This window comes from Camelus dromedarius, chromosome X (assembly GCF_036321535.1).
Source record: "Camelus dromedarius isolate mCamDro1 chromosome X, mCamDro1.pat, whole genome shotgun sequence".
NCBI classification, from domain to species: domain Eukaryota; kingdom Metazoa; phylum Chordata; class Mammalia; order Artiodactyla; family Camelidae; genus Camelus; species Camelus dromedarius.
Genome location: NC_087472.1, coordinates 53187300 through 53211143, shown reverse-complemented (window position 1 = coordinate 53211143; position 23844 = coordinate 53187300).

Below are 23844 nucleotides of genomic sequence, written 5' to 3'. Positions count from 1 at the left end.
GCCCTTAGGTATGGTTTCAGGTTTTGACCCCGCCCCCGCCTGGGTGCTAACACCGGAGGATATGGCAGCTGTGGCCCATCCCTGCCTCTGTTCGCCCATAAAACTTCCTCAGATTTTCAGAGATGGAGGTATGGCACCCTCCCCCCAGAGCACATCAGCCGTGTTGTTTTATGGAGGGCCCAGGTTGTTTTGTCCTGTGTACCCACTCATTCATGGCACACAGCACCTTTCAGCCCCCCAGGGCTTCCTCAGTGCAGCTGTCCCAGTCCTCTGCCTGGCTCTGGCAGCCTGTCCCATCCCCCAGCTGCTGGCTCGCATCTCAGGCTGGGTGTCACAGGGACCCTCTGTCCCCATTTAAATTAGTTCTGTCAGTCAAGGGGTGCTCCATACAGATCCGAGCCTTGGAGGCTTCCTCTCCATCCTGATGGCCTCTCTGATGGAGGGGGGGGACCCAGCAAACAAGCGCTATTCCTCCTTTGCCACTCCCTCCCCGCAGGACTGGTCCCGCACTGTTTTGCCTTTTCTTCTTTCTTTTTTCCTTTTCTCCTACCAGATTCTTGGTGTCTTTGTGTTTTGAAGAGGGCAATGTTCTTTTGTTGTTCCACAGGTACTCTGGTTGGCTGAGTGGGTCCGTGGATGTGAGTTTTGGTGTATTTGTGGGAAAGTGTGAGCTACAAGACTCCTTATACTCCACCATCTGGGGCCCCTTCTCCTTGAATTATTTTTTCATGTTCTTTAGATAAATATCAAGAAGTGAAATAGTTGGATCATATGGTAGTACTATTTTTAATTTTTTAAAGATTATCAATGTTGTTTTCCATAGTGACTACATCAATTTACAATCCTACTAATGGTGTGTGAGGATTCTCTCTCCTCCACATCATCTACAACACTTGTTATTTCTTGCCTTTTTAAAGTAAGAGCCATTCTAATGGGCAGAAGGTGACATCTCATTGTGGTTTCAATCTACATTTCCCTGACTATTTAATGATGTTGAACACTTTTCGTGTGCTTGTTGGCCATCCGTATGTCTTCCAAAAAATGTCTATTTCAGCTCCTCTGTCCATTTTTTAATCAGGTTGTTTGTCTTTTCAATGTTGAGTTGTATAAGTTATTTATATATTTTGGATATTAACCACTTATTGGATATATGATTTGCAAATATCTTCTCCCAGTAGGTACGTTGTCCTTTCATTTTGTTGATGGTTTCCTTTGCTGTGCAAAACCTTATTAGTTTGATGTAGTCCAATTTGTTGATTTTTGATTTTGTTTATCTTGCCTGAGGAGATATATTCAGAAAGATATTGCTAAGATCAATGTCAAAAATCATACTGCCTATATTTTCTTCTAGGAGATTTATTTCTTCAGGTCTTACATTCAAGCCTTTAATGTATTTTGAGTTGATGTTTGTGTATAGTGTAAGATAGTCACGTAGCTTCATTCTTTTGCATGTGGCTTTCCAATTTTCCTAAGACAATTTATTGAAGAGATTATTCTTTTTCTATTGTATGTTCTTTGTTTCTTTGTAATAAGTTCATTGTCCAGATTAATGGATTTATTTCTGGCATCTTAATTCTGTTCCATTGATCTTTGTGTCTGTTTTCCTGCCAATACCATACTGCTTCTATTACTATAGGTTTGCAATACATTTTGAAATCAGAGAGTGTGATACCTTCAGACATTTTTTCCCCCTCTCAGGATTCGTTTGGCTATTTGGGGTCTTTTAAAGTTCCGCATAATTTTTAAGATTTTTTGGTTCTATTTCAGTGAGAAATATCATTGTGAATTTTGATAGGGATTGCATTCAGTCTGTATATATTTTTAAGTAATATGGACATTTTAACAATGTTAATTCTTCTAATCAATGAGCACAGAATATTTTTCCATGATTTTGTGTCTTATTCAATTTCTTTCAGCAATGTCTCATAATTTTCCATGTGTAGGTCTTTCACCTCCTTGGTTAAATTTACTCCTAAGTATTTTATTCTTTTTGTTGCAATTGTAAATGGAATTGTTTTCTTGACTTTTAGTTCTGCTAGTTTTTTTTTTTTGTAGTGTTTAGAAATGCAGGAGTTTTTTTGTATGTATATTTTGTACATATATTTTGTTAAATTTTGCTATATTTATTTTCTAATAGTTTTTGTTTTTTGGTGGAGTCTTAAGGATGTTCTGTATGTAAAATTGTGGCATATGCAAACAGTTTAGTTCTTCATTTCCAGTTTGTATGACTTTTATTTATTTTTCTTGCATAATTGCTCTGACTAATACTTCCAGTACTACATTGAATGAATGGTGAGAGTGGGTATTCTTGTCTTGTTCTTGATTTTAGAGGTTTAGCTTTCAGGTTTTCACCATTGAGTATTATATTAGCTGTGGGATTATCGTATATTTGCTAGTTTGAAGTACTTCTCTTCTATATCCATTTCATTGAGCTTTTTTTTATCAGAAATGAGTATTGAATCTTGTCAAATGTTTTCTGCATCTTTTGAAATGATCAGATTAATTTTATCCTTCATTTATTAATGTGAAATAGCACATTGATTTATGAATTTTGACTCTTTCTTACATCATTGGAATAAATTCCACTTGATCATGTGTGATTCTTTTAATGTATTATTGGATTCAGTTAATCAATATTTTGTTGAGAATTTTTTGCATCTATGTTCATCAAGATATTGATCTGTACATTTTTTGTAGTGTTCTCATCTCGTTTTGGTATTAGAGTGATGCTAGTTTCATAAAATTGTTTTTTAAAGGCTTTACTCCTCTTCAGTTTTTAGAAGAGTTTCAGAGGGATAGATATTAAATCTTCTTTGAATGTTTTATAGAATTCATTAGTAAAGCTCTATGCTCCTGAGCTTTTATTTGTTGAGAGCTTTTTGATTACCATGTCAATCTCCTAACTAGTAATCAGTCTATTCAGATTTTTATTTCTTATAATTATGTCTTGGGAAAATGTATGTTTCTGGTAATTTATTCATTTATTCTAGGTTGTCCTAATTGTCAGTATATAATTGTTCATAGTAGTCTCTATAATATTTTGTATTTCTGTGGTATCAGGTATAAAATTTCTTCTTTCATTTCTGATTTTATTTATTTGTATTCTCTCTCATTCTCTATCTCTCTCTCTGTCTCTCTCAGATAAGTTTAGCCAAATCTTTGTTTATTTTGTCTATGAAAAGAATTGATATTTTCTATTGGTTTTTGATTCTCTATTTCAGTTGTTTCTGCTGTGAACTGTATTATCTCCTTCCTTCTACTAATTTTGGCCTTTGTTCTTTTTTGATTCTTTTAGGTGTCAAGTTGAAATGTTTATTTTGGATTATTCTTGTTTCCTGAGGTAGGCCTGAATTGCTATAAATTTCCCTCTTAGAACCACTTTTGCTACATCTCATAGATTTTGGTATGTCTTATTTCTATTTTCATTTTTCTCTAAGCACTTTAAAAATTTCTCCTTTGATTATTTTGATCACTCATTGGTTGTTCAGTAGCAAGTTGTTTAATTTCCACGTTTTTGTAGAATTTTCCTTTTTTTGTGGTTGATTTCTTGCTTCATACTGTGATCAGAGAAGATGCTTGATATGATTTCAATCTTCTTGAACTTCTTGAGACTTGTTTTGAGACCTAACATGTGATCTATCCTGGAGAATGTTCTGTATGTATTTGAGAAGAATGCGTGTTCAGATTCTTTTGAATAAAATGTCCTGTGTTTATTAAATTCATCTGGTCTAATGTGTCAGTTAAGGCCAATGTTTATGGTTTGATTTTCTCTCTGGATGATCTATCTGTTGATATAAGTGGGTTGTTAAAGTCCCCTATTACTTTGTACTGCTTTCAATTTCTCCTTTTATGTCCACTAACATATGTTTTATATATTTGATTGCTTCTTTCTTGAGTGCACATACATTTATAAATGTTATGTCTTTTTGCTGCATTGACACTTTTATCATTATGGAATGCCTGTCTTTGTCTTTTATTATACTCTTCATTTTTAAGTCTATTTTGTCTGATATAAGTATAGCCAATTCAGCTTTCTGTTTATTTCTACTTGCATAAAGTATCTTCTATTCTTCCCTTTCAGTTTGTGCATCCTTTCTTCTGATGTAAGTTTCCTGTAAGCAGTATACAGATGAATCTAGCTTTTTTTATCCATTAAGTCACTACACAAATTTTGACTAGTGAATTTAGTAAATTTACATTTAAAGTATTATTCTATGTAAGTATATAAGTAAATATATACTTATTGCTATTTTGTTAATTGTTTTCTGGTTGGTTTTGTAGTTCCTCTTCTTTTCTGTCTTATCTCTCTCTTCTCTGGTATTTTGGTGATTTTCTTTAGTGTTACATTTAGATTCCTTTTCCATTTTCTTTAATGTATTTACTATAAGTTTTTTTCTTGTGGCTACTGTGTGGTGCACATATGACTCCCCATGTAAATAGTAACCTCTTTTAAGTTGGTAACAACCTAAATGTGAACACATTCCAAAGGTTTATCTTTTTACCCCTTCCCCATAATTTGTACTTTTCATGACACATTTTGCATCTGTTTTATGCATCCCTTAACTAATTGTTGTAATTTTAGTTGATTTTACCACTTTTGTCTTTTAACCTTCATGCTGGCTTTAAAAGTTTTGATCTAGTACCTTTATTATATATCTACCTTTTCCAGTGAAATTTTTACTTTCATATGTTTTCTTATTATTAGTGTCATTTATTTTTGGCTTAAATAAGTCCCTTTAACATTTCTTGTATGATTTATTTCATGATGGTGAAGTCTTTGTTTTTGCTTATCTGGTAAATTCTTGATCTCTTCCTCAATTCTAAATGATAGCCTTGCTGGGTAGGACATTTTTGATTGGAAGTTTTTCCTTTTAATACTTTGAATATGTTATGCTGCTGTCTACCAGTCTGTAATGTGTCTGCTGATAGTGGTATGTAATGTTATTTTTCTCTTGATTTATTTATAATTATTTATCCTTAACTTTTACCTTTTTATTTATAATGTGTCTTGGTATGTGTCTCTTTGGGTTCTTTTTATTTGGAACTCTTTGGTCGTCCTGGACCTAGATGTCTGTGTTCTTAACTAGAAGTTTTCAACTATTATTTCTTCAAATAAAAGTGGGATTTTCTGGTCCTCTCTTCTTCATCTGGGACTCCTATAAGTGTGCATGTTCTCTTGTTTGATATTGTACCAAAAGTCCCCTAAGGTATCTTCATGTTTTAATTATTTTTTTAATACTTTGTTGCTCTGTCTGGGTGCATTTTATTGTTTTGTCTTCCAACTAGCTGCTTTATTTTCCTACCTCATCCAGTCTGCTGTTGAACCCTTCTATAGAATTTTATAGTACAATCATAACTTCTGTTTTGTACTTTCTTATATTTTCTATCCCTGTGTTGAAGTTCTCACGATATTCATTTATTCTTCCAAGTTCATTGAGAAATTTTATCAACATTATCTGAAATTTTTGTCAGGTAGTTTACTTATCTCATTTTTTTTTTAGTTCTTTTTATTCCTCTGTCTCTTCATTTTACTAATTCACTGTGTTTATTTACATGTATTAGGTATATCAGCTATATCTTCCAGTGTTTAAAGTATGGCCTTATTTATCAGCTGTCCTGTGGGGTTCAAAAGCACAATAACTTCTGGCCACCAGGGGCAGGAATTCAAGTGTCTTCTTTGTGGGTTGTCTGCACCCTCCTTTTGTACTGAAGCCATGGCTGCTGCATGGCATTGGTGTTGGGCTGTCCCCTGGACTGTCTACAAGCCCTGGCCACAGCTCCTGCTGGGCAATGGTTAGTGATTCTGGCCCCCAGACCAGATGTGGGGCCTGGCTGATGCTTCCACAGGCTACTGGTAAGTGGGACTGGACATCACTCATTATTTTTAAAAATAAACTTTATGCTACCTTCTTTCTTTCTCTTCTTCGTAAGACTCCAATAGGCATAGTTTTGTTTCTTTTAATGATATCTGATAGTTTATTCAGCTTTTTGCACTCATGTTCATTCTTTTTAATGTGTTCCTCTTCTGACTGGATAATTTCAAAGGTCTTGTCTTCTACATCATTGTTTTTTCCTTCTGCTTGATCCATTTTTTGTTGATGCATTCTATTGCATTTTTAATTTCATTCATTGCATTCTTTAGCCCTAGAATTTGTTTGGCATTTTTATGATTTCTGTCTCCCTGTTAAATTTCTCATTTTGTTTGTGTATTATTTTCCTGAACTCATTGAATTGTCTTTTTCTGTTTTATTTTATGCCTCTGAACTTTCTTACAAGAGCTATTTTGAATTCTTTTAATCAAATAAAACACAGATCCTCATGCTTTTGAAGTTGGTTACGGGAAAACACTGTGATTCTTTGGTGGTGTTAAGTTCTTGGTTTTTCATGATCCTTGAAGTGTTGTTTTGCTCTCTTTATATCTGAAGCAGAAGTCACCTCCCCTAGTCTTCACTGATTTTCTTTAGGAGAGAAATACCTTCTAGGGATTTTCAAGCTTTCTCAGTTCTTTTATATGTGTACACCTGCTTCACATTCTTTCTGCCTGTTGTGGCAGAATTCTTAATATTGTATGCCTTCTTTTGATCCTACCAACCTAGGATAAATGCTGATGTTTCCACCTTTTTACTTTCCTTAAGGAGGTGCTAAATGTTCAATTTTTTGGTTTCTCCTATGCCCTCAAATTTTGATCAGCTTTCAGTGCGTTCTTACTAGCAATCTCTAAAGACTTACTCTTCCTTCCATCAAAAGTGTTTACAGGGAGCTGACCATGGATTGAGGGGTGTTTGTGGGAAAATAAACTGCAGTGCTAAAGGGGTCTATGGGCCATTTGTGGGGATCTTCAGTTCAAAAATCTCCAGTGGCTCATGGATGGGCTTTTTGATGGTGTCCATACTGTGGTTAGTAAAATCTACATCCTTTTGATACACTCTAAAAACCCTATTCTCCACTCTTCTAGCCCCTTCCTAAACCCCATTTGTACAGCCCACTTCAGTTATTCTGGATGAGATGAGAAAGATGTGGGTCTCTTTGCTAGCATCCTGCGTAGCTGGGGAAAGCCAGGTGCTCACTTATATGCTTTCACTTTCTGCCAAAGGTGAAATCATGGGTTGAAAAGATCTCTCTTGGCATTGAGCTATGCTTCCATGGAGTAGAGTGACATGGATAAAGTTAAACTATCCTTCTTACCCTTATCAATGATTTCAGTTTAGATATTTTTGCTCCAAAGATGTTCTGCATCTTTTACAGTGAACTTCTGGATTTCCACAAAGTTTCTTTTGTTAGTAGGTGATTGTTTAAATCAGTGTTTCCATGGGTTTCTGGTCTGTGCCTGAGAGATACTGGAGCTGGTTCATATGCCACCTCAGGGTCCACAACCAAGACTGAAGTCTATTTGCTCATTACCTGACACATGGGTGTCTGTGCCTCTTCCTGGGTCTCTTGGCATATGGTGCTGGTTACAGAACTGAAGCCAAACTGGGCTGTAGCCAATTCCTCATGGATATGAATCTATTTCTGGGATTGTACCTGGTACCAAGATTGGTGAGTCAGTGACAGGTGTATCCCTGCCTTCTTATTCTTTTTTTTTTTTTTTATTGAAGTACAGTCAGTTACAATGTGTCAACTTCTGGTGTACAACACAATGTCCTAGTCATGTGTGTATATATATATATTTTTTTTTTTTCATATTCTTCCTGCCTTCTTAAAATGGCTCTCTTCAGTCTTGAACTTCACTGGGGTTTCACAACCTTCTACCTGAATTATAAGTCTTTGAGAAGGATAATTATTTGTTCTTCTTTATCTCTTTGGTAGAAATCCACTGTGAAGCTGTCTGATCCTGGATTTTTGCTTGCTGAGAGATTTTTGTTTGTTTGTTTTTACAAATTCAATTTCACTTCTAGTAACCAGTCTGTTCAAATTGTCTGTTTCATCTTGATTCCATCTTGAAAGGCTGCATGTTTCTAGAAATTTGTCCATATCTTCTAGGATTTCCAATTTGTTGACAAATAACTTTATATTATTCTTTTTTGATTTTTTGTATCTCTTTTGTATTGCTTGTTATTTGGCATCTTTAATTTCTTTTTTGTTTATTTGGATCTTCTTTCTTTCTTCTTGCTGAATCTAGCTAAATGTTTATCAATTTTGTTTATCTTTTAAAAAACCCAGCTATTGGTTTCATCTATCTTTTCTGTTGATTTTTAGCTATATTTTATATATTTCCTCTCTGATCTTTATTATTTCCTTCCTTCTTTGGACTTTGGATATTTTTTCTTTTTATAATTCTTTTAGGTGGAAGGTTAGGTTGTTTATTTGAGATTTTTCTTGTTTCTTGAGGAAGGCCTGTATTGTTATAAAACTCCCTCTTAGAATTTCTTTTGCTGCAACCCATAGATTTTTGTAAAGTTGTGTTTCCAGTTTTATTTGTCTCAGATATTTCCTGATTCCTTCTTTGACTTCATCATTTACCCATTGGTGATTTTGTAGCATGTTGTTTAGTCTTCATGTGTTTGTTCTTTTTCCAGTTTTTTCTGTAGTTGATTTTTAGTATCATACTGTTGCAGTAGAAACAAATGCTTGATATAATTTAATTCTTCTTAAATTTGTTGAGGTTTGTTTTGTGGCCTAGTATGAGATCTATTCTGGAGAACCTACCATGTGTGCTTGTAAAGAATGCATATTCTGCTCTTTTTGAATGTACTGTCTTTCGGGTATCTATTAAGTTCAACTGGTCTATTGTGTCATTTAAGACTACTGTTGTCTTATTGATTTTCATCTGAATGATTCTTTCATTTATCTAAGTGAGATGTTAAAGTTTTTTATATTATTATATTATTGTCAATTTATCCTTTTATGTCTATTAGTATTTGCTTTATATATTTAAGTGCTCCTCTATCTGATGCATATATATTAATGTGTATATACCCTCTCTTTGTATTGATTTTTTATCATTATATGATACCTTTCTTTTTATTTTGTTATAGTCATTTCAAAGTCTGTTTTTTCTTAAATGAGTATTGCTATCTCTGCTTTCCTGTTATTTCCATTTGTGTGAAATATCTTACCTTATCCTCTCACTTTTAGCCTGTGTGCATCTTTATTTCTGAAGTCAGTATCTTGTAGGCAGTGTATTGAATGGTCTTGTTTTATATCCAATAAACCAACCTATGTCTTTTGACTGGATAATTTTCTTTCTGTTTTTCAGACTCAACACTTTTAATTGGTTTACTTCAAGTTTACTGTTTATTTCCTGCCTGCTCAAATGTGTCTTTAAACTGCTTTAGTAAATTTTTAAATTCAGTTATTGTACTTTTCTTCTCCAGAATTTCTGTTTATTTTCTTTTTATAATTTCTGTTTCTTTATTGATATTATCATTTTTTCAAATTGTATTTTCCTGTTTTTAGTTAGTCCTTTGTCCATGTTTTCCTGTATCTCTTTGAGTTTGTTTAAAACATTTCCTTTAAAACGTTTTTCTAATAAATCTGCTATCTTTCTTCTTGTGAATGGGGAATAATTACTTGCTTCTTTTTATGCTTTGTGATTTTTTAAAGGACATCTGTACATTTAAATGTTAATAATTGAAGGTCTAATCCAGATTATCTTCCTCCTCCATGGTTTGCTGTTTCATAGTTGAAAAATGTAGTATTCCATTTGTCTAGTGACTTTTCCAAACTTTATATATTTTTTTTGCAAAGAGTGTATTCTTTGTTATGTGTGGTTGCTGAAGTCTCTGTTCCTTAGCTTGTGTTTTGCTCACATTTTGACAGAGATTTTCTTGATTGAAAGTAGCTAAAAACAAATCATCTGAAGTGAACAAACAAAAAGCCACTTCTTTCAGTCTTTGAAGATTGACTGTCAAGGCACTCCTTTAATCCTTATTCAGTCTTAGCCTAGGGGTATTCTAAACCTAGGAGTCTGCTAAGGTAAAAGGTTAGAGTCATATCCAGACCTTTCTGAGCATGATTTTTTTGCCCTGGGGGTATGCACTTGGCCTTCTAATTTCCTTCTTTTTCAATAGGTATTTTGAATATCATAATTTCCCCCAAAAAAGATTTCCACAGCTTTGGTCCCAGATCATAGGCAGCCTGATTCAAGCATAATATTTTACCCCAGTTTTCTCTGGGCTGTTATTTCAACTCACAGTGTTTTCAAGCAACACCCTCAGCTTTCCTGGCTTGAGTTCTGAGTTAAACAAAACATATGAGCTCATTTTGTTAACTCTTCAGGTAGCTCCTCAACATGTTAGAACAATGTTACAAAACAATCTATACATAAGGTCTGCTCTGCTCCCTTTAGAACTAGAGAACAGGGTGCTACACTTGGAACTGGAACTTCCTTCTGTAAGATTGCCCCTGTTCTGGGGAGCAGATGGGAAAAGTGAAAGTAAAATCATCACAAGGCTTTCTGGAAACTTTGAAATTGCCTTCTTCTTGATTCAGTTTTTTCTTCATTGCTGTTAATCTTTATTTTCCAGAGGGCTGATAAATTTTGTTCTGACAGTGTAAGCTTGTTTTTGTTGTTGTTGTTGTTTTATTCTGTGGGAAGGGTAATTAGAGCTTGGAGCTGCCTACTCTGTAAATTTGCTGATGTCAGTCTCTTGTTATTTACTCTTGAAGAACTTATATCTTTACTATTATCATATGACCATCTTTATTCCTGGAGTAATTCGTCTGAAATCTACTTTGACTTATATCAGGATATGCACTGTAGCATTATTTTGGTATCTGTTAGTATGCATACCTTTTTTAATTTTTTAAAAAAGGTATGCATATGGTTTCATTTAGGTAGCATACGATTGGGTCTTGATTTTTCATCCCATGTAACAATTTTTATCTTTTCACTGATTTTTAGAACATTTACATTTAATCTGTTACTGTCACAGGGATAAAATCTTCCAATCTACTGTTTATTTATTTTCTCTATTTATTTTTACAAATGATTTTCTGTCTTTTTTTATATTAGTAATTTTTACTATTGCATTCTCTCTGCTTTGTTGGCTTATTAGTGATAACTCTTTGTAAAATAATTTCAGTGGTTTCTCTAGAGTTCACATATATATACATTTGTAACTTATCACATTCTACCTCCATGTGTTAATGTACTACTTTACATATGTTAAAAACTTAGAATAGTATATTTCCAGTTCTTCTTTCCTTGTCTTCATGCTATTATTGTCATAATGAATTTTACTTTTACATATATTACAAACCCCCAAACACATTGATAATCTTTTTGCTTAACATGTCAAGTATTTTTAACTGATAGAACAAAGCCAAAAAAATCCTTTATATTTACTTATGCAATTATCATTTACAGTTCTTTTTTTTTCCCTTGTGCAGATACAGGTTTTCATTTGGTATTATTTTTATTCTGCATCAAGGATTTCTTTTTACATTTCTTATAGTTTAAGGCTGCTTGTGACCAATTGTTTGAGCACTTGTATGTAAGAAATTATTCATTCTATACTTTTAAAAATTAAACTTCATGCTTAAGATAATTATAAATGTATATTCAGTTGTAAGGATTGATACTGTGAAGCCTCCTTTTGGAGTAATGGCACAAAGAGCCCTGTGGTTCTTATCCTCAAGTATAAATAACCAAAACTGGCAAATTATTAAAAGAACATAATATCTATGGAAATTTTTCTAGAAACATTCAGCAAATGAAAAAATGAAATGAATAAAATTTACTAAATGTCAATAAGAGGAGTCTGTAACATTTGAGCCCTGATCCACTTTTCTACCTCTCTTTCTCAGCCCAACAAGATAAAAGTTTAATTCCAGGTGGGAACAATCTAGACTATAGAGATTGCTATTTCTATGGTACCCAACATAGAACTACAGTTTCTCCCTGGGAGGGTCACACTGCAAGCACTTTTCATTTTCACCAGCATTGTATTGCAGAAGCTCTGTTCCAAGCTAATGCAGCTGAAATATCTAGAGTTACTTTTTTTCATCTAGTTCACACTCATAGAGTGGAAACTCTATCCCATACATGGGAGGTCTTAGTATACTGAATCCCTTGTCACCTTCTCCCCCAGCTTGCTTGTAGGGTAGATGTTCCACACCAGAAGGAAAAATATTGGAAGACCAGAGGCTATTGTCCCTATGTACAGTACTGTCAATAGAGCAGGCATGTCACTTTGAAAATTGGACTTGTGCCCACAAATCCAGAGAAGTGTCCCTACCCCCAACTCCATAGAAGAAAATCAGAAATTCTATTTAGGCACAGAACAGCCTGCAAAAACAGATTGCTACACGTTTCTCCCTAAAGTAACTGAGATTGTTTTGAACAGAGCATGGAAAAGTTTAATTCCAAGAATGCTGCTAAAAATAATGAAGATTTTGTTGGTGGGCAATTAAAAAGAAACTGGTAGCACAATGATAGCAGCAAGTGAATTGGAAGACAATGTGGACATTTATCTTAGAAAAGTAGGTAAAGATATAATGAGGAGCGTCCTCCAGAGAAAGCCTCAAAGATTTACCACACATCACACTCCCTAATTTCAAGATATATTATAAAGCTATAGTAACCAAAGCTGTATGATACTGGCATAAAAAAACAGATAAATAGACCAATGGAACAGAATCAAAAGCCCAGAAATAAACCCAAGTACATACTGTCAATATTTGACAAGGGAACCAAAATCTCAGTGGAGAAAAGACCGTCTCTTCAATAAATGGTGCTGGGGAAATTAAATATTCATATGTAAATGAATAAAACTAGATCTCTATCTTATACCACTCACACAAATCACAATCAGACTATCTCACCTATTATGGCCATTATAATAAAAAAGAAAAGTAACAAGTATTGGTGTGGGTGTCGATAACTTATAACCCTGTGCACTGTTAGTGAGGATAGAAATGGTGCAATTCTCTCTGTAATACAGTATGATGGTTTCTCAAAAAAGTAAAAATAAAATTATTATATGATCTTGCACTCCTGGATATATATACAAAATAATTGAAAGTAGAATCTCAAAGAGATATCTGCACACACATAGTCATAGCAGCATTATTCACAATAGCCAGTAGGTTGAAATGACACAAAAGTTCTTCAATAACTGAATCTATAAAACAAAATATGGTACATACATACAATGGAATATCATGTAGTCTTGAAAAGAATGATATTCCATCACATTCTATAACATGTATGAAATTGAGGACATCAGGTTAAATGAAATAAGCCAGTCACAAAAGGACAACTACTCTATGTTTCCAATTATATATTTTAATTTTAAATAAAGTCAAGTGTCTAATGTAGTCAACTTCATAGAACAAATGTAGAATGCTGATTGCCAGGGGCTGGGAGGAAGGAGAAATGGCAAGTTGTTTAATGGATACAGAGTTTCTGTTCTGTAAGATTAAAAAGATCTGGAGATTCATTGAATAACAATGTGAATATATTTAACGCTACTGGGCTATATGCTTTAAAACAATTATTTATTTTTTCTCTTTTTTTTAACATTTGTTATTGATTTATAATCATTTTACAATGTTGTGTCAAATTCCAGTGTTCAGCGAAATTTTTCAGTTATTCATGGACATATACACACTCATTGTCACATTTTTTTCTCTGTGAGTTATCATAATATTTTGTGTATATTTCCCTGTGCTATACAGTGTAGTCTATTCTACAATTTTGAAATCCCAGTCAATCCCTTCCCACCCTCCACCCTCCTGGTAACCACAAGTCTGTATTCTGCGTCTGTGAGTCTATTTCTGTCCTTTATTTACGCTTTGTTTTTGTTTGTTTCTTTGTTTTTGTTTTTGTTTTTTAGATTCCACATATGAGCGATCTCATATGGTATTTTACTTTCCCTTTCTGGCTTACTTCACTTAGAATGACATTCTCCGGGAGCATCCATGTTGCTGCAAATGGCATTATGTTGTCGGTTTTTATGGCTGAGTAGTATTCCATTGTATAAATATAACACATCTTCGTTATCCAGTCACCTGTTGATGGACATTTAGGCTGTTTCCATGTTTTGGCTATTGTAAATAGTACTGCTATGAACATTGGGGTGCAGATGTCATCTTGAAGTAGGGTTCCTTCTGGATACAAGCCCAGGAGTAGGATTCCTGGGTCATATGGTAAGTCTATTCCTAGTCTTTTGAGGAATCTCCACACTGTTTTCCATAGTGGCTGCACCGAACTGCATTCCCACCAGCAGTGTAGGAGGGTAACCCTTTCTCCACAGCCTCTCCAGCATTTGTCATTTGTGGACTTTTGAATGACGGCCATTCTGACTAGTGTGAGGTGATACCTCATTGTAGTTTTGATTTGCATTTCTCTGATAATTAGTGATATTGAGCATTTTTTCATGTGCTTTTTGATCATTTGTATGTCTTCCTTGGAGAATTGCTTGTTTAGGTCTTCTGCCCAATTTTGGATTGGGTTGTTTATTTTTTTCTTATTGAGTCCTATGAGCTGCTTATATATTCTGGAGATCAAGCCTTTGTCGGTTTCATTTGCAAAAATTTTCTCCCATTCCGTAGGTTTACTTCTTGTTTTATTTCTGGTTTCCTTTGCTGTGCAGAAGCTTGTAAGTTTCATTAGGTCCCATTTGTTTATTCTTGCTTTTATTTCTTCTAGGAGAAAATTTTTTTAAATGTATGTCAGATAATGTTTTGCCTATGTTTTCCTCTAGGCGGTTTATTGTATCTTGTCTTATGTTTAAGTCTTTAATCCATTTTGAGTTGATTTTTGTATATGGTGTAAGGGAGTGTTCTAGCTTCATTGTTTTACATGCTGCTGTCCAGTTTTCCCAACACCATTTGCTGAAGAGATTGTCTTTATTCCAATGTATATTCTTGCCTCCTTTGTCAAAGATGAGTTGACCAAAAGTTTGTGGGTTCATTTCTGGGCTCTCTATTCTGTTCCATTGGTCTATATGTCTGTTTTTGTACCAATACCATGCTGTCTTGATGACTGTAGCTCTATAGTATTGTCTGAAGTCTGGGAGAATTATTCCTCCAGCCTCTTTCTTTCTCTTCAGTAATGCTTTGGCAATTCTAGGTCTTTCATGGTTCCATATAAATTGTAACATGATTCGTTCTAGTTCTGTGAAATATGTCCTGGGTCATTTGATAGGGATTGCATTAAATCTGTAGATTGCCTTGGGCAGTGTGACCATTTTAACAATATTGATTCTTCCAATCCAAGAGCATGGGATATCTTTCCATTTTTTAAAGTCTTCTTTAATTTCCTTCATCAATGGTTTATAGTTTTCTGTGTATAATTCTTTCACCTCCTTGGTTAGATTTATTCCTAGGTATTTTATCACTTTGGGTGCTATTTGAAAGCGGATTGTTTCTTTACTTTCATTTTATGTTGATTCATCATTAGTGTAAGGAAATGCAACTGATTTTTGAACGTCAATCTTGTAACCTGCTACCTTGCTGAATTCTTCAATCAGCTCTAGTAGTTTTTGTGTGGACCTTTAAGGTTTTCTACATATAGTATCATGTCATTGGCATATAGTGACACTTCTACCTCTTCTTTTCCAATTTGGATCCCTTTTATTTCTTTCTCTTGCCTGACTGCTGTGGCTAGGACTTCCAGGACTATGTTGAATAGGAGTGGTGATAGTGGGCATCCTTGTCTTTTCCCAGATTTTAGTGGAAAGCTTTTGAGTTTTTCACCATTGAGTACTATGCTGGCTGTAAGTTTGTCATATATAGCTTTTATTATGTTGAGATATGTTCCCTCTATACCCACTTTGGCGAGAGTTTTTATCATAAATGGGTGTTGAATTTTATCAAATGCTTTTTTGCATCGATTGAGATGATCATGTGGTTTTTGTCCTTTCTCTTGTTGATGTGATGTATTACACTGATTGATTTGCGTATGTTGGACAGGCCTTGTGTCCCTGGGATGAACCCCACTTGGTCATGATGTATAATCTTTTTTATGTGTTGTTGGATTCTATTTGATAAAATTTTGGTGAGGATTTTGGCGTCTATATTCATAAGTGATATTGGCCTATAATTCTCTTTCTTTGTAGTGTCTTTGCCTGCTTTTGGTATCAGGGTGATGGTGGCTTCATACAATGAGTTTGGGAGTATTCCCTCCTTTTCAATCGTCTGGAAAAGTTTGGGAAGGACTGGTATGAGTTCTTCTTTGTATGTTTGGTAGAATTCCCCTGTGAAGCCATCCGGTCCTAGACTTTTATTTGTAGGGAGGTTTTTAATTGCTATTTCTATTTCCTTTCTAGTGATCGGATTGTTCAAGTGTTCAAATTCTACTTGATTCAGTTTTGGTGGACAGTATGTTTCCAGAAACTTGTCGATCTCCTCTAGATTATCCAGTTTGGTTCCATATATTTTTTCATAATATTCTCGTATGACATTCTGTATTTCTATTTTGTTTGTTGTAATTTCTCCATTTTCCTTTCTTATTTTGCTAATTTGTGCTCTCTCTTTTTTCTTCTTTGTGAGTTTGGCCAGAGGTTTGTCGATTTTATTTACTTTTTCAAAAAACCAGCTTTTGGTTTGGTTGATTTTTTCTATGGTCTTGTTAATCTCTATTGTATTTAATTCCTCTCTGATCTTTATTATTTCCTTCCTTCTGCTGCTTTTTGGGGCTTTTTGTTCTTCTTTTTCTAATTCATTCAGGTGGTGGGTTAAACTGTTTATCTGAGATTGTTCTTCTTTTTTGAGGAAGGCCTGTATCGCTATAAACTTCAATCTTAGCACTGCCTTTGCTGTGTCCCATAGGTTTTGAGTGGTTGTGCTTTCATTATCATTTGCTTCAAGGTACTTTTTAATTTCAGCTTTGATTTCCTCATTGACCCATTGTTTTTTCAATAACATATTGTTTAATCTCCATGCTTTCCTTTTTTTCTCCTTTGTTCCTCTGTTGTTGATTTCCAGTTTCATGGCATTGTGGTCAGTAAAGATGCTTGAGATAATTTCTATCTTCTTAAAATTGTTGAGGTTTCTTTTGTGCCCAAGTACATGATCAATCCTGGAAAATATTCCATGTGCACTTGAAAAGAATGTATATCCTATTTTGAGGGTGTAATGCTCTGAAAATATCCACCAAATCTGGTTTTCTATTGTAGTATTTAATTTCTCTGTTGCCTTGTTTATTTTCTGTCTGGAAGATCTGTCTAGTGATGTTAATGCAGTGTTAAAATCTCCAACTATGATTGTATTCCCATCAATATCCCCCTTTATCTCTATTAGTAATTCTTGTATGTACTTAGGTGCTCCTATATTGGGTGCATATATATTAACGACTGTAATATCCTCATCTTGTATCACTCCTTCAATCATTATAAAATGTCCTTCTTTATCTTTCTTTATGGCCTTTGTTTTAAAGTCTATTTTGTCTGAAATCAATACTGCAATCCTGCTTTTTTGGCTTTTCCATTTGCATGGAATATCATTTTCCATCCTTTCACTCTCAATCTGTATGTGTCCTTCTACTTAAAGCGGGTCCCTTGTATGCAGCATATTGAAGGTTCTTGCTTTATTATCCAGTCTGCCACTCTGTGTCTTTTGACTGGAGCATTTAGTCCATTAACATTTACAGTAATGAATGATAGATGCATGTTTATTGCCATTTTGAACTTATCTTTGCAGTTGAATTGGTATATCCTCTTTGTTCCTTTCTTCTTCCCTTTGTGGTTTGGTAATTTTCCTTTGTATTATCATGGATTTTATTTAATTTTTGTGACTCCTTTGTAAATTTTTGGCTTGTGGTTACCCTTTTTTGTAAATCTATCAACCCATTACTATAACTGTTTTTATTAAACTGATAGTAACATGATCTCAAACCCATCCTACTGTTAAAAAAATTTTAAAAAGAAAGAAAATATATTCTATATTTCTCTGACTCCCTCTCCCACTCTCAGTGATTTCTATTTCTTCTTTTATAATTACGTGTTTACTTTATTTGTAATTCATGAGTTATCACCTTTCCAGTTGTGAGTTTCTCATTTCTGTAGCATCCTGCTGCTTTTCTATTTAGAATAGCCCTTTCAATATTTCTTTTAGCATGCGTTTAGTGTTGCTAAACTCCTGCAGCTTTTTTTTGTCTGTGAAACTCTTTATTTCTCATTCTATCCTCAAGGATAGCCTTGCTGGATAAAGGATCCTAAGCTGCATCTTTTTTTCATTCAGGGCTTTGAATATATCTTGCCACTCCCTTCTGGCCTGTAGTGTTTGTGTAGAGAAATCAGCTGAGAGCCTTATGGGGGTTCCCTTGTAGCTTACTCTTTGCTTTTCTCTTGCTGCCTTTAGAATCATTTCTTTATCCTTGACTCTGGCCATCTTGATTATGATATGTCTTGGTGTGGGTCTATTTGGGTTCTTCCTGTTTGGGACCCTCTGAGCTTCCTGTACTTGGATATCTGATTCCTTGTTTAAGTTTGGGAAGTTTTCAGTCATGATTTCTTCAAAAACCTTTTCAATCCCCTTTGATCTTTCTTCTCCTTCTGGGACCCCTATTATGAGAAGATTGGGACGCTTTATATTATCCCATAGGTCCCTTATACTATTTTCATTATTTTTTATTTGCTTCTCTTGTAGTTCTTCTGAATGGGTGCTTTCTACTGCCCTGTATTCTAGATCACTAATTCGTTCCTCTGCATTATCTAGTCGGCTTTGCACAGCTATTAGATCATTCCTCATCTCTGTCAATGAGTTTACCCATTATACTTGGCTCTTCTTTATAGCTTCAATTTCATTTTTGACATATTTTATATCTCTAAACACTATCTCTTTTAATTCCTTCAGCAATTCGATCACTCCTTTTTTGAAATCTTGATCTAGTAGGCTATCGATGTCTATTTCATTCATCTTTCTTTCAGGGGATTTCTCTTGTTCTTTTAATTGGGAAAGGTGTCTCTGCTTCTTCATCTTGCTCATACCTCTTTGGCACTGTGGTTTATGGAGTATCAGTGTTTATTTTGGTCCTTAATGATTTTTTCTATCTGATGCCTATTTAGGAATAGAACTTAGGAAAAAAAGAAAAAAAAATAAGAGAGAGAGAGAAAGAATTTTAAAAGAAGGGAGAAAGAGGGTTTGAAAACAAGGTATAATGAATAATAGAAGAGTGAGTTGAAGCAGAGTATTAATCAGGTTGAGACGTCCTTTTAAAACCTTTACAAAAAAAGGGGGGGAGATGAATAGATGTATTTGAAACCTGTGTCTAATCAATAGCAGGACATCAAAACCCAAGAGAAATAGAAATGAATTAAGAAGTAAAGATTAAGAGAGTAATAGAAAATAGAACAGGTAAAAACAGATTTAAAAAAAAAGGGGGGGGTTGTTTGTCGGTGTTCTCCTGGAGTCTGTGTGCTTTTAATGTGAAGTCTTTCTGTCTTCGTCCTGTTTTGGAAGCTCAGCTTGCTGTTTTCAGAGGCCCTCCGTTGGAGCCCTCTTCTGTGCTGCTCCCAGCCCCTGTCTGCAAGCAGATCGCGCCTTCTCCTAACACTGGGTCAGGTGCAGCTCTCTGCTGTGGGCGAGCGGGTCGCTGCCCCTCCGGATGCCGCAGTCAGACGTTGCAGACTGGCCGGGTAGGAGGGCGTGTCATGCCCCCTCCCAGCACCTTGGTCAGGGGCTGTGTTCCTGCCTGAAAGGCGGGGGGGCCGCTCTCCCTCTACCTATGCTGCCGGTAGTTCCGCTCTCTATGCGGCTGCGCGCTCCGCCCTGGTTGGCGCTCCGCAGGTGGGCTCGGGGAAGACGTGTCCCTGCTCTGAGCCAAAACCCAGCTCCTTGTTTGTCTTTGTGGAGCAAGTTCTCTGAGGGACCAGGATGGAAGGATCCTATCTGACCCGGGCTGCAGGCCTGCCTCAGTCTGGCCTTTGAGGGTGCTAAGCCCTTCGGTGCGGATGCAGGTTTCTCCCCCGCCCCCACCTGAGTGCTCAGCTTGGAGGATGTGGCGGCTGTGCCTGAGCCCCGCCTCTCTTCCCCCGAAAACTTTCCGCGGGTTTTCAGAGATATTGGTGTGCACCCTTCCCCCGAGAGCACATCAACCTTGCTGTTTTATGGAGGGCCCAGGTTGTTCTGCCCTGTGAACCCACAGCCACGGCGTGCATCCCCTTGCGTTCCCGGGGGCTGCCTCCGTGCAGCCACTTCCGTCCTCCGCCCGGCTTGTGCAGCCTGGCCCTGCCCGCCGCTGCAGGCCCGCGTCTCAGGCTGGGTGTCGGGGTGGGGGGAACGCTCTGTGCCCGTTTAACTTAGTTCTGTTAGTCAAGGGCTGCTCTGTACAGAACCGAGCCTCGGAGGCTCCCCCTCCGTCCCGCTGGCCTCTCAGTTGGAGAGGGGTGACCCAGTGAGCGAGCGCCAGTCCTCCTTTGCCACTCCCTCCCCGCGGGACCCGTCCTGTGCTGCTTTGCCTTTTGTTTTTTCTTTTTTCCTTTTCTTCTACCAGATTTTTGGCGTCTTTATCTTTTGAAGAGGGCGATGTTCTGTCGGAGTTCCACAGGTGCTCTGGTTGGCTGAGTCGGTCTGTAGATGTGGGTCTTGGTGTATTTGTGGGAGAGGGTGACCTGCGAGCACCCTTCTACTCCGCCATCTTCTCCCGGAACCTAAAACAGTTATGATGGTAAATTTTTTGTGTGTGTTTTTACCACAATTAAAAATACTAACTTAAGGAAATAACAGTAAAGGGAAGTAAATATATACCTGAAAAGAAGTATAGACGTACACTTTGAAATCTAGGAGAATAATTTTTAAAAATTACCAAGTTGCTGTAATTCATAATTAGCCTAAAGGGAAAGATTTTCTTCTATCTGGAAAACAGATTAAAAGCCAGTAATATTTCAGACAAAAACATAAAAATTATAACCATATTCATCAGTTCACTCAATCTTATGTAACTAATCCTTGTTGATTTTGAGCTTCAGTTAAGTTTATGAAGCCATCATGTTTTCCATTACAATTAATTTATTACCCAGTTCAGTGGTATGATTTGAAAATTATTAGAAACCTGTACTTGTCAAAAGTTCCTTTCTATGAATCCTTTTGAAGATGAAGAATTTTGCAAAAACAGCAGAGTACAACAGCATCTGTCTATAAGTGACAAAAAGACTTATAAACTCACAGCTGAAAACCTGATTACAATGCAATTGATAAATAAATTTGGTTATTTTTTGTGAGATACAATATTTTAAGATAATAACTAGAATTAGGAATGATAACATTACCATGACATATTCAAATTTTAGAAATTTCATATAATTTCTAGAACATTTATATTAATGGCATTTATCCATTCAATATAACCTGAGAAGATTTATTACGACTCATTTCACAATGATTCCCATGTAATTTAAGATACCAAATAAGCCTAATTAGTTTAATACCTCTCTTTTAAAATAAATCTGTTGAGGTGATCAAGGGCCCTCTGCAAAACTTCAAAGTTAGCTAGAGGTTAAAAGAATTTAATTTCAAATTTGATTTGGGGAAGTTTGTCAAAGATATCATAAGTTTTTAAGACACTTAATAGAAAAGTGTCATAGGTCACCGTGCAACAATACTTCTTCACAGTTAACAGTAAAGGGAAGTAAATATATATATCTGAAAAGAGGTGTAAATATACACTTTGAAATTAAAGAGAATTATTCCTAACAAATATTGTATCCATCTAAAAGGAGATTCTTATAAAAATATTTAAAAATGTGGGCATACAGTGTTCATTCAGAGGAGTAAATGTAGTTGACAAAAAGGAAATAAAACATTAAAATATTTATACTGGATTTTTAAGTTTAGAATGTGTTACATAATTTTTTTTTATTATTGCAAAGTTAATTTCCCTTTTTATATCCCCCTCCATGGAGAAACAAATGCAGTTACTTATGCCTGTATATTTATTTAGCTACAATTATAACTTCTGTGAGACTTAAAAAAAAATCTGTGCTCAAATTTAGAGAAGATTTTGAAAGTAATAGCTGATTACTGAGAAAAAGAAGAAACCCAAAATGTGCAATGTATAATGTAAAGTATATATATTCCCATTAACTGAACTCCTTGAGTTGTAATAATCATCATATAATTAGAATATGAAATAAACCTCTAATTTACTGCAAAGATGTTTAAGTGGATTTTTAAAGTGTAGTTTTAGTTAACCTGTATGTACCTTATAGTTGGAAATCCAACAAACCACTTCACTTGAAACTAAGGAAAAATACTTCTTATCTTTTTTACTCCTTGTTCAATGCCAAATGTGGGCATAATTGAAAGAATTGTTAAAAGTCATGTTTTTTTCTGAAGTATAAATCAATAGCAGCAAAAGTGATATCCAAACAGAACAACACACTTTTTGAATTTAAAATTACTTGTAACTGCTTCCTTACTCACATTTCATGAATGACATACATGTGTCAAAAGATAGACAATTTGTCAATTATTTTTCACAGTGAATACTATTAACTGATATCCAGCTAAACACCCCAGGTTGTTAATCATAAGTAAATATTTGTTGAATAACTATTTAATGCTAAACACTGTTATATATAATTTCTGGAATTTAAAATAAGAACCTGCTTATCATCAGGAGTGTATAATTTGCATCCTCTTTAGGTACTCTTAAAGCTGAGATTGGATTTCCTCACATCAGCAACAAATAGGATAACATTTACCAAAAATCTGATTTAAAAAGTCAACACTATGTTTTCATTATTTTCAGTCAAAGTCTGACTATTAGGAAACTAAAAGATACCCCCCAAAAAGCAAACTAAAATGGTGGTTGATGACATTTTCTTATTGATACTTGCAATGGTAAGGAAATTTATCTGCTCATGTGAAAAATCATGTTCAGTTGCAATGTTTTAAGGTGTTTTGAAGGGATAGATTTTCATTATTTGTGGAACAAATAGTTATTTTGTAGGTGTTAATATGTTTTATTTGCTATGTTGGAATATTAACAGTATTCATTTAAAGTGAAAAGAGCATTACTAAACCTATAGTTTGTGAGATCTGACTATTATTAATATGGTCTATATGTGAAACACAGACTAATTGTGTGCAGAACATGAAATTCTGTCTGTTTCACTGTGTAATCTTTGTATTAGTGCAGATCATATAAGCTATCTTAGCTGGGTTGGACAAAATGTCCTTAGCAACGACTTCATCTTATTTTTTAAACATGTTTCATTGGAGACTATAACAGAGTTAAATAACTGGACTTGTCCTGAATACAATTTTGTTTTTAAATAATTTAATAAATTTAAACTAAGTTCTTTTTTCTTTCTTTTATTGTGATAAGAATACTACCCTCTTAACACATTTTTAAGTGCACAATACAGTATTGTTAAATGTAGAGACAATGTTGTACTGTAGATTTCTAAAATATATTCATATTGCATAACTGAAACTTTATATCGGTTGAAGAGCAGCTCCTCATTTTCCTCTCCCAGAGCCCCCAGAAACCACCATTCTCCTCTCTATTTCTACAAATTTGACTAGTTAGATACCTCATATAAGTGGGATCATGCAGTACCTGTCCTTTAGTGACTGGTTTATTTCACTTAGCATGTCTTCCAAGTTCATCCATGTGTTGTTTCATATGGCAAGATTTCCTTCCTTTTTAAAGCCAAATAATATGACATAATATTTATATACCACATTTTCTTTATCCATTCATCCACCAATTGACATCTGGCTTGTTTCTATAGCTTGGTGATTGTGAATAGTGCTGCAATGAACATGAGAGTGTAGATACTTCCTTAAGATACTAATCTCATTTCCTTTGGATAGTTACAGGCATAGGATTCCTGGATTATATGGTAGTTAGCTTTTTTTTTTTTTTTTGAGAAATTTCCATACTGCTTTCCATTGCTGCTGCATGATGATCTCCCATTCACATCAACATTATATAAGGGTTCCATTTTT